The 12,656-nt window shown below is 42.2% G+C and overlaps 1 protein-coding gene across 8 annotated transcripts in view; it reads left to right on the top strand.

Annotated features, from left to right (window-relative positions):
• Positions 1-12,656, top strand: part of TNRC6B (trinucleotide repeat containing adaptor 6B) — a 1,322,553-nt gene that overhangs the window by 130,285 nt on the left and 1,179,612 nt on the right. The window lies entirely within an intron of this gene.

Here is a 12,656-nt window from a genome sequence, read left to right as displayed (position 1 = left end):
GTCTGAAGGGAATGCACAATGTAGCTGTTACCTAACCCAGGGCAGACAGGTATTGGAGACTAGCTGTAGGCACACAGGATAATGAGGACAGAGAACTGCCCACTTCCTAAAAGTGGCATAAAATAGTACCAATAAATCCGGCTTTATCAGTATACCGGATTTATCTTTACCGTTCCAATAATAATTACATGTTGGAGCTAGTCCTCTCTGATCAGGAATTGCAGCTTAAAAGTATTTTACAGAATTCTCAGTGCTGGCCTATGAGAGGAGCAGGCCTCCCAGTAATGAAAAACGACTTTGGGAGTTTTTCATTACCAGAACATGTAAAACTTAAAAGTACATGCCCTGCCTTTTACTTACAATGCATCCTGCCCAATGCGCTGCCTAGGGCCTACATTACGAGTGACTTAGGTGCAAGAAAAGGGGGGTTTAAGACTTGGAATGTGGTTTTGAGTTCCAAGTCGAGGTAGCAGTGAGACTGCACACACGGGCTCTGCAGTGGCAGGCCTGAGACATGTTTTTAGGGCTACTTAAGTGGGTGGCACAATCAGTGCTGCAGGCCTACTAGTAGCACTTAATTTACAAGCCCTGTGTATATGGTATACCGCTTTGCAAGGGACTTAGATGTATATATGCCAGTTGTGGATATACTGATGTTACCAGGTTTAGGGGAGAAGCACTGGTTAGCAGCGGGTAAGGTGTTCAGAGTCCTAAAGCCAACAAAAAGTGACAGCAACAAAACAGAAGGTAAAGGCAAAATGTCCGGGGTAAGACTACCCTAAGAAATTCCAGGTCTAGCAATTCTCTACATCGGGGCCACAGAATTGAAAACCGAGCATCGGTATCCACAGCCCTCAACAGAAAATACTGTGCATTGTGTCTTTCACCTAACACCATATATTTCAGATGGTTGCAGTGCGTGCCCTACGCATCCTGTACATTTTGTCGATTTTTGAAGGTCTTATAGAACGTATGAGGGAACCAAGCACCACAGATCCTTATTGCTCTGGATTTTACTTTGAAGGTTTCATATGCCAGTCTGTTAGAATATGCATTCTGCCCCCTCTTGTTTCCCACACAAAATAAATTTGTTTTTGCAATAAAAAAGCTGTTCACCGCACCAATCCTCAGAGACTTCCATGGACAAATGGAGCTTGAGCAGTGTCTGTTAGTCCTCCAGCCTGCCACCAGAGGTGGCAGACGTCCAGAAGCAATCTACCCAGTAGGTCTGTGCTTGCTACTGAAAGTTTTTTTTTTTTTTTCTTCTTGGTGTGTGTGCACAGGCTTAAACTTTCGAGGCTCATCTTTCTGACATTCTGGGATTTTCTTTGCTTAGCAGGGTAGCTGTCTCTACTGTGAAAGGCACATGGCTTCCCTATCTACAGGTTTATACCCAGCTGACCAGCCCTCTTTAAGAGTCTTGTGTTTACACCCATATCCTTTTGAGGTCGAAGCCTACCAGACAGTGCAGCTGTCTAATTTGCTTACAGCTTCTTGTGGGCATTTTGAAAGCTTCCCTGTGAATGCATTCCACCCATTGGTGGCCATTGGCTTTGTGGTTTGTAACTCAAATTTTCTGGCTTTCTGGTTGCTTGCTTCATTTGTTATAGGCTGTCTAGCTTGAGTTCCTCCCTGCCATTGCTCAAACCTTCTTTATTGTATTCCTCCACAAACTCGCTTTCTGTAAACAGGCCTTTAAATCTTGTTCTTAGCTTGTCACATTTGCTGTGCATTCAAATCCAAAGGTCAAATGTTAGGCACACTGTTCCAGGGAACTTGAAGGTTTTTTTTCTTTCTCTGACTTCAAAGTGAGAGAAATTGTGTGTAATGATCCTGCTGATCACACCAAAAAAATTAACTCTGTTGATGTTTCAGAATATATCAGAATTAGTACAAATGAAGCAAATTTTTTTGTAATTCTGAAATGTGGTGGAAACTCATATTTGAATACGATCAAAACATCAATACACTAGGTGATGACATTTGCGCACATTATCATTCATGCACAGTAAAACTGTATTCTGGTGCAAACGTAATTGCAATTGAAAATATGTTGTCTGCAATGGCAGTGCGCTACCACATCATGCATACTGCACACAGCGCTACTCCACTTTGTCCTTCCATTCTATGACATGCCAACCCATTTCTGCACCACTCACTCTATGACACAACCCTGTGCCCCCCTACTCAACTCCAATCTGTCCCATTCCACTTTAGTAAAATAATACTCTGCCCCAATCTACCCTACTCCAGTCTACCCCATTCCAATCAACCCCACCCCACTCCAGTCTACTCCACCTCACTCCAATCTAACACACACTACCCCCAATTCACTCTACTAAGATCCAGTCTACTCCACTCAACTCTACCGCACTTCATCCAAATCTACCCCACTCTGCCCCAGTCCAGTCCCTCTTAACTCCAGTTTTCTCCACGCCAGTCAACTCCAATGTACCCCAATCCAAACAACTCCACTCCAATGTACCAGACTCCACACTACCAGACTCCAACCTCCCCCTATCTACTCCACTCCAGTCTACCAAACTCCACTCCAGTCTATCTGGGTCCAATTTACCCCACACCATTCCAATTTACCCCGCCTAAAACTCCACTGCAATCTATCTAACTTCTCTCCACTCTTATGTACCCCACTCTTAACCTAATCTACCACATTCCAATCATCCACAATCTACTCCACTCCAATCTACCACACTCCAATCCACTCATTGTACCCCACTCCATTCCAGTCTACCCCACTCTACCAGATTCCATTATTTCCAAATCTATCCCACTCCAATCCAATTTACCCCACCCCAATATGCCCTACTCGAGTTTACTCCTCCGAACTTTACCCCACCGCAGTCTACCCCGATCTACTCAACTCCAATATAGTCCACTCAACCCTACCCCACTCTACTGCACCCCATTCCACTCCAATCTACCGCATTTCACTTCAGTCTGTCCCATCCCATTCCACTCCAGTCTACCCCATTCCACTCCAGTCTACCCCATTCCACTCCAATCTACACCATTCCACTCCAGTCTACCCCATTCCACCCCAATCAACACCACTCAAATCTGCCCCACTCCTCTATTCGCCAATCTGTCTGACTCCACTCCAATCTCAACTCCATTCCAGTCTATCCAACACCACTCCAATCTACCACACTCCAATCTACCACACTTCATTCCAGTCTACCCCACCCCGCTGTACTGCAATCTATCACTCTCCATTTCACTCTACCTCACTCTACTCTACGACACGCCACTCAAATCTACTCCACTCTAGTGTAATCTAACAAATCCACCCCACTCCATCTCACACCCATGTACCCCACTTGGCTCTATCCCACTTCGCTCAACCCTACTCCACCCCACTCCTCCCATTCCACTCTACCCCACTCTAACCCAACCTACTCCATTCCCATGTACCCCACCCCACTCTATCCAATTCCACTCTAATCTACCTCTTTCTCAGCCCACTCTACTGCAATCAACCCTACTATAATCCACCCACTCTACCCCACCCCACTCTACCCTACCCCAGTCTAACCTACTATAATCCACTCCAATCTACCCCACGTAAATCTACCCTACTACAACCCCCCAGTCTACCCTGCCCTACTCCAGTCTACCACACCCCACTTTAATTTACCCCACTCCACTCAATCCACCCTACTGCAATATACCCACTTTACCCAACTCCACTCTACTGCTGTCTACCCCACTTTACTCTTGCCCCCACTCTACTCCTGTCTACCCCAGTCCACAGCTCTCCACTCTTCCCCATTCTACACCTCTTCAATCTACATCATTCTACTGCATTATAATCTACCCACTTCCCCCAATCTAACCCATTCCACTCTACCCATCTACATGCCATTCTAACCCCACTTCAACCCTGGTCAACCTACCCACCTCCAATCTACCACTGTAATCTACCTCTCTCCCCCATGCAATCTACCCCCACTACAATCTACCCAATCCACATCCACTCAATTCTACCTCACAATACCCCACACCACTCTGTCCTAATCTACCCCATTCCACTCTACCCCAATCTGTCTGACTCCAATGTACCCTATCCTACCCCGGTCCACTCCACCACCTTTTTAGCCATGCTTAACAGCAGCCACACTGGTTTACATATATGGCAATATTCCAAAAACATTGCCAAAGCCAATAGCCATTGCACAGACAAGACCTATTGGCTTTGCCAGTGCTTTTTTCCCCTCTTTTTTCCCCCATATTGCAGTGTAAGCTTAGTATTGACTTTTCTCATGGCATCACCTCTGAAACTGATGAACAGTTGCTTTGTTTTTCTTCTGAAACTCATAACAGTTTACCTAGGCCTATTACTTTGACCGGTGTGTTTGTCGAATTCCGGGACGTGTGGTCCAGATGCCACTTGCTTTTTATTATTATTTTTTTCATTACCCAGACAGGCATGGTTTACATACTTGTCCATCCTTCCTGTTGTAAGATGGGTTCACCTTCCACATGGGCCTGTCTGTCACCTTTCCTTCTTTTTTCCCACTTTCACAAGTGGGTGAATGATACGCTTTTCATGTGTTTTGCTGGGGATAAGAAAGGCAAAGCAGTGATCAAGCACATTGTCTTGGTTCACTCTTTGCATTGAGATCTGCTATTCCTTGGCTAATAAGAAGCCTTGAACTGGTATTCTTGCTCACTGTAATAACGCTATGGCTCCTTCCACTGCTGTCATGCTGGGCATCCTGGCGGCTAATATTTGCAAGATGGCCACTTGGTCTTCTCTGTATACCTATGTCAAACATTGCGGTCTAGAGTCTCAGACATAGGTTGATGAGGGCTGTGTTGCATGATTTTCTTGATGAAGCAGCACTGTTCTGTACTGCCCCTACTGGTACCGGACTTATTCATAAGATAAAGAATCTGCCAGAAGAATTATCCATCAGAAGGAAAGTTACTTGCCTTCGCTAGCACTCTTTCTCAGGAATACTATATGCTTCCCACAGATTTAACATAGTCCTCACTTCCACTTTTCCAGATAGTTCATCAATAATAAGATTCCAGTATATTTTGATGATGTTTTGCTATTGTTAAACTTGAATTCTTTTCTCTCTGGACACGAATGGATGGAGTTTTGATGCAGGGCTTTGACAAGCTTTTGTGCCTCCTTCTGGCACAGGCATGACATTACTTTCGTCTGACAACTAGGACACATTGGTGGTGGTCAAGACACCAAGCTTGCATGTTTTCCTGTTGATTCCCCCTCCTCACCCTGGGTGGCCAAGCTGCTGGTTTACAGTACCCTAGTGTGGATTTGTGAAAGAGGAGTGTCTGTCACAAAGGCAAAATTTGCATCCATATGTACAACTTGTTCAGCTGTGTATATGTGATTTGTTATAGCCTTTACTACTAGGGTGGGCTATCTAAGGAAATGCAGTAAGGGGTGAGCTCTGTTTTCATTACTGACGGTGGCACGGCATACAAATGTGTACACGTTTGCAAAATGTAATAATTTGCGGTTCTTTAGAATGCTTCCCGAAGAAATGTGTCCATGTGCAAGCAAGATTGGTTATTATTTTCTTTCAAAATAAAATGTACACTTAACATCGCTGCTTAGACAAAAATATTTGCTAAACTACTGCGTAGCTTTAAATGCCGTTTCTGTAAGATACCATTTGGTAAATACATGCTGGTATTTAAAAATAAATAATGGAAAACCAATGTCAAACCATTATGGCTAGCTTGAAAATCAATTTTAAAGGCTAGATTCCTAAAGTCACATAAATGCACCCACCGGTGTTTGTTTATGGCGCACATATTCAGGAATCCACAAGAGTTTATGGAAGTAGGCTTACAGGTGTGTGGAATTTTATAATCTATCTTGTTGTCCATGGGACAGGTTGCGCCATAAATCTACTTGTCCTGTAAATAAAATCCACTTGTCCCTTTGGCACCGTTTATTGCGGCGACAATTTATGGCAGCAAACTCTATACATTAGAGCTCTGATAATAGACTCTCTTATTATGCCATGGTGCATATTATAGTAGGGTCTGAATACTGGCAATTTCCTTATTTTGGAACCTTTCAGCAGATCTACATCCCGAGTCTGGGGTGAGGGGTATGCAATAGTTCTAGGGCTCAAATGCCCTTTTGAGTCTGTACAAACCTACTAACTTGCCTGTGTTAGGGGTTTTCACCAGCTCTGTTGGGGGGGGGGGGGGGGGGAGTGGCCGGAAGGAAAGTGAACTTGTTAAATGCTCAACAGATTTTTGCATGAGCAAATCTACACATGCATATTTGCTCATGCTAAAATACAGTTCACAACTATTTTCTAGGAGTAAAATTTCCTGGCCTACTTCTGTAAATTATTGTGAATTAATGAAAGCCGTAAATCTGCACTAATGCAAGGACATACACTATGTGTGCACTTTTGTGTGTGATTTACTTTAAGAATTTGGCCCCTAATTGGGTATCCAAGACCTTTTGTTTGTATTAAAATTCTCTCTCTTTTTTAGTTGGCTAGCTTCACTGTGAGGGAAAGCATTCTGCTCTTTCGCAAGGGGCATATTGGTAGATGAAGTAGTTTTGTTCAGTTCCTGAATTACAGTGGCAAGGTGTGCTTTTTATGACCAAAATTGCTTTAGTTTTTTGCCAATGTTTATGATGATGGTTAGTGTCCGGCAGCTCCCACAACAATAATGTTTTACAAAAACCATTCCAAAACAAGACACGCAATGACAATACCAAAAAGCTGACCATTATTGTCAGACCTATTGGTTTTGTTAATGCTTGTTTATCTTTGTTTCCCATAATCTTATTGGAACTGCTTACTCTGATTTTTCCATTATGAATATTTTCTTGGAAATACTAGAATGCATCAACACATATTACTGAATGATGCTTTAAAGAAATGGTACCAAAATGCCACAGTAGTTTAGCAAAACGTTTTTTCCCTACTTGGATTTTTTTGGTCAACATTTTAGTCAGAAAGCAAGGAATCACCAATCTTTCTTGCACGCTTCTGCAACTATTTGCATCAAACCAAACAGCATACTGGGAGCATTAAACGTAGGCTTATATTGTTAAGCTTTGCAAATGTGTGTATACTGGAACCACTGTCAGTAGTGTAGTCCATGCTTACAACATTTCCTTAGAGTGCTCACCCTAATAATGAAGACTTTGCATTAATGAAACATAAATACAAGTTTGAACAGGTTTAACATATGGATGTTACTTTAACTGCAGACAATGCGTTTTCATTATCTGTAATGTGGCACTGTAAACTGGCAGTCACAGGGTTTGTACTGCAGGGGATTGGGCCTACTTGTCCCAGGGACAAAATAAACATCAAAACTTGTTGCCTTTGACCCCAACCAACATGTCCTGGGCATTGGGCTACAGGAATTCCACACCCCAGAGGCTTAGCAACCTTACTCCTAGCACAATTTTGTGAATTCCTTTTTTGCCTGAGCTAATAAAGACCTGCTCAGGTGAAAATCTGCAAAGAGCTCTCAAGTTCACTTTAGCTACACCCCCTTTTTTCACAACCCTAGAAAAAGTTGTACTCCCGGCATTGTCAGAAGTAAATTTCTAACATTTTACATAGTGGGAGGAGATGGGAGAGGAGTTGCTGAATACATTTAAACATGTTTGTAGTTGCGCTTAGATTCCCAAGGCCTTCCTTCTCTAGATCTAGTGCTTTCCATCTACTTCTAACCCCTGTATGTAGACTTACGGAATGGTGATATAACAGAAAACAATACTATAACCAGAGAGTCTATTTTCAGAGAGCTGGTATAATGAGAACATTGTCATAACTTGACACCTCACTGTATGGCACCAAAGTAGTACCACATTTTTGTTATAGGGCAAGTAGATATGCAGAGCATCCCATCCCAGGGACAAGTAGATATTTTCTTTAAAAAGTAAATAAATAACCTGTACTGGTGTTTTGCTGCGTTTTTTAGGTATGGCTTGACAGTGCTGCTGTTGGTGACCGTATGTGATCAATAGAAAAATAGCTTAAAGTACTTCTGAGTGTAGGGCTTTGGCTCTGCCCAAATGTTGATTACCTTGAATACAGATTTAGATTCAACAGAAGTTGTGTGCCTAGATCTTAAAGTGTGCTTGCATTGCATATTTATGGCTTGGGGAAAGCTTATACTCAGCACAGCTGGGCCGAGTTATTTATGGTGACAAACTATTGATCAAGGCTTTAGTCCTGATCAGTTTAAAATGAAACGCTTATGCTTGTCACAATAAATAAGCAAGGCTTTCTGCCTTCTTCTTAAGTTAAAGTCAATAGGCCTTTAAGGGTGGATTGTTATTACATGGTGTCAAAGATTGTACATGATTATTTTGTTAATGGGAATCTTACAGATTACCATAGTAGGCACGGGTTTTAATATTGGTTACCTTCTTGATCAAAACCTCATTTAGAACACTTACTCATTTAGAATCCTTGTTCCATTTTATTATGATTTCTGTATTTTATTAATCATAACTTTTTTAATATTATTAATATTATGACCACAGTTATAGGCATTTTGACTGCACAGATGTTGAGTCATTTGAGCACAGATTTTTATTGGGCAGAAGTTGTGTGCGACTGCTGAAAAAGGCAAGAGGTCTTATTTATTGTGAAAAGCATATTTTGAAACCAGTTGGCCTTCAAGGGTGAATTGTCATTACACTGTGTTAAAGTTTGAAGCCAGGTATTTATTTCAAGGAATCTTGCAGATTACCGTAGCCTGTAAGGGTTTTGGGGGTGTTTACCCCCCTCTTCCTTACCTTTGTAGTAGAAGATTTAGACACTGAGATTCCTTGTTATGCCGTTTTAGAAAGGGTTATATTTTTTGCCAACATTAGTTTTGTAATTCTTTGTGATTTTATCACTGCATACTGATTGTAGCCTTGTGGCAAAGCCTATGCAAAATATAGGAGGCTGGAGTTGGTTAACTCAGCACCCCCACCAAATGCCAGATAATTAATGTGTTAAAACAAAGATTACATTCTGAGAGAAAACATATCTTAACACGTCCATACAATCTTGGTACTCCAGTTGAAAAATTATGTTTTCTTTTATTCCTCAAATTGGTCAGTCTTCCAGGTATATGTTTATAAGTCCATACTGTCTCCATAATTTAACCTAAAGATGAAATAAATTTCAATCACTTCCAACAGATCAAATTGAATAGACCTAATGAAGTCTTGTTTTGTGATTAGATCACTTTTGTAGGGCTGCCAAGATACATGTATATAACAATAAATATATATTCAAACTAAATAGTGATAAAGCACTCAATCTGTATATCTTACTAGTTGAAAATTTGTATAAACCAATATTAAGTTACAATTAAAGTCCCAAAATTATAGATATTGTACTAGGATTGTCATGACAGTAGCCAGTTATTGGATGTTAATTCTGAATATTTCAGATGCGAGTGAAAGTGAGGTTCCTTTTTTTTTGTCAAACCTCTTTATATTAGATTTTCAGTCACAGCACTGCACAGCCTTCATCTAGGGGTTACATACTACATCAGTGGATTGCTATACCCCAACTCAGCATTTCATATATAGACCATGTCCTCTATGCTTTGAAGAGTACATGTGAAAAAGCTATGTCAATGCAGACATGTATATATGCTCAAACAAACACAAATATAAAGGCAAAATTATAAGACTAACTAGCCAAGTGAATTAACAAGTCGCTCCTCTTAGTCTGCATACCTAATTTCCCACCTGTCCACGAGCAAGTGTGCCTGAGGCAGGAGAAGGGCTGTTTTTTCTCCACTGGGAGGCAGCACTGATGGCTATCAGGGGCGGTGAAGCCTTTGAAGCTCACCGCCCTGATGGCTCTATTGATACCATTGTGTCAGGACTGGTGCCTCTTTTTTTTTTCTTTCATGCAGCAGCTATTGTTATTTTGGCCGCCCCCAGACATAGCCACCTTATAGTTTTATCACTTTTAGTTTGGTATTCCAAAGAGTCTTCCCCGAGGCCTAGGAGTGCAAATTCTGGGGTGTCTGGAATTGGGTAGCTCAAAATAGTTTTAATGAGTGCTAAGATTTCAGTCCAAAAGGGTCGTAGCACTGGACAATCCCACCTAATATGATGAAAGTCCCCTAAAAGCCCACATCTCCTGTAGCACAGATTTGAAGTATCGGGAAAAATCTTTTTCAGCTTAGTAGGATATAAATACCAATCATATACTATCTTATAGTGAGATATGGACCTATATGAGCCACAGTAGCGAGTGTCCTTTCCTGGTTTAGGCAAGATCATGATAATAGCCTCGCTCATGGTTGGTGTGACTTGTCCTCCCTCCACAATGTAGTTAAAATGGGATGTCAGATGGGGGACCAGGTAAGAACCAAAGGTCTTATAGAAATGGGTGGTTAGTCCATCCTGTCCAGGGTATTTATGGAGTTTTAGGGCCCCAATTGCCTTTTGTACTTCTTCGCTAGTTGGCTCTTTTAATTGTTCATTTTGGACTTCTGTCCCTGTGGGGGAACGATTGTTTTAAGGTAGTCAAGCTGGACGTGTGTCAGTGTGATCTGTTTTATATAGTGTCTGGTAAAATGCGGCAGACAACCTGTTTTCTCTTTTTTTTAGATTACTAGTTTTCCAGAGTCATTGAGTATTCTGTCAATGTATTCCTTTTCCCGTTTGATGCAGAACTGCCTTGCCAGGTGGGCCACTACCTTATTGCCACGGATCTATAGGATGTTTGCTTTACGTAGAATCGTCAATTCGGCCCTGTTAGTGTAAATCGGGTTACGCTCACCCCTTAATGATATCACTTTGAGCTGGAGGGTTATAGTTGCAGTAGTCTTGTGTCTCTCTTCACCTGCTTTCAATTTCTCTTCTAGAGCCAAACGTTCCCTCTTCCTTTGTTTATTGTTTGCGGACGTCAATGCCACACATCTACCTCTTATTACTGTTTTGAATGTGTCCCAGTTGTTAGAGGGCTTAGTGTCTTGGGGGAGATTACTTTGAAAGAATTCCCTAATAGCCTTCCGCAGGTCATCGTGTAACAATTTATGGCGAGTTATTGCACTGGGGGAAAAAAACAGAGTATGTGGTTAGGTGAGGGGCTGTCCCAGTCTAATGATGCTGAGATAGGGACATGATCAGATAGTATGATTTGATGTATAATCCCCCTCTTCAAGTCATGGGCAAGCGTCTGACTGAGGAAGATTTAGTCAAGGTAGGAGAATGTTCGGTGCGCGTGTGGGGAAACAAATGTATAGTCTTTTGTGATAGAGTATAGTGACAGCCAAGTATCTATCATACCAAGATCTCGTACTGCTTGCTTGAGTGCTCTCGTGAAGCTACTTGTCGGAGATTTGTGTGGATGTGTGCTATCTGTTCCTAAGGGCCACGTAAGATTAAAGTAACTCATTAAGATTATTTTGCCCTCTGTAAATCCTCCCACTAGGTTCAGCAGAGAGTGCACAAAGGCATCCTGATTAGTGTTTGGTGCATAGGCTGTGGCAATAGTGCAGAATTTCCCCCTAAAGTAACCCTTTATCATGACCACTCTCCCCTCTTTATCTGTCTTATACTACATTTGCTGGAATTTCATAGAAGAATGGAATATAGTGCAACCCCGTTGTGCTTTGTGGATGCCAAGGATTTATGGATCAAGGGGTACACCTTGTGATTCCATCTGTGATCTTCAGCCTTTTTAAGTTGAGTCTCCTGTAATGCCACTTCATCATATTGTTGGTCAAGCAGGAATTTCTAGATTTTTTGCTGCTTAACTAGTGAATTGAGGCCCCTAACGTTCCAGGAAAGCATAGTAATCACCATGGTGTTAGTTGCCCTCTCGCTGCCTGCACTTGGAATCTCCGCATCCCATAAGAGTTTATCTCCCCGTCCTCACTCCTCCACCATGCATGGCCCCCCCTCCACCCCTACCCAACAAACTGTCACCTGGAAATAATACCACAACAGTCTAAATACTTGAACTAATTGAACAACAGGTCCCAATTTTTGTCCATTGTCTGGGAAAACTAACATTATGATGGGCAAACTGGTCAGAGACCACTACCATGGCTGAAGTGCTGTTAATGTAGTTAAGGAGTCATAAAGTTATTTGCAGACTTTTAAGACATATCCTTGCTGACCATTTGGTGCCATGGGGTTGCTCCATTGTACCCTGCCTTGCTAGTACATCAGTTGAATATATATTCAACGGGAGGATGTTTCTGAGAGAGATACTTCTTCTCGCCATGAGCATTCAAGTGGGCTCTGAAAAGCGACTCCCACCCTGACTCAGTGCTTGAGGGTATCGACTGGGCATCATTTAGTGTTTCTTCTGATGTTTTGGGCGTCGCTGTGTTAGCCAGGGGCCTTTGATACGAGCCTCCCTCGCGTCCTTGCTTGCCGCTCCTGTGTTCTCCTTTGTAAGTTGCATTTCAGATCTGGGTAGCTTTAAAAGTGTCAGAGCCTCCTCAAAATATGTGATGTGGTATGTTTTGTTAAGCAACTCAAAGGTGAGGCACATGGATATGTCTATCGATATGCAAGTGGTCTTGTCTCAGTTTTTCAGTGACGGGTCAAAACTGTTGACGAAGTACCAGGTTCGCTGGGGCAATATCTTGGTAGAGGGAGCATAGGTGGCCCCCTGAAATGTTACGGTGTCTAGCTTCCAGGTGGC

The sequence above is a fragment of the Pleurodeles waltl genome, chromosome 4_2, assembly GCF_031143425.1.
Source record: "Pleurodeles waltl isolate 20211129_DDA chromosome 4_2, aPleWal1.hap1.20221129, whole genome shotgun sequence".
Lineage (NCBI taxonomy): Eukaryota > Metazoa > Chordata > Amphibia > Caudata > Salamandridae > Pleurodeles > Pleurodeles waltl.
Note: the sequence above shows the minus strand (reverse complement) of the source record. Positions and strands in the feature narration are given on the sequence as shown.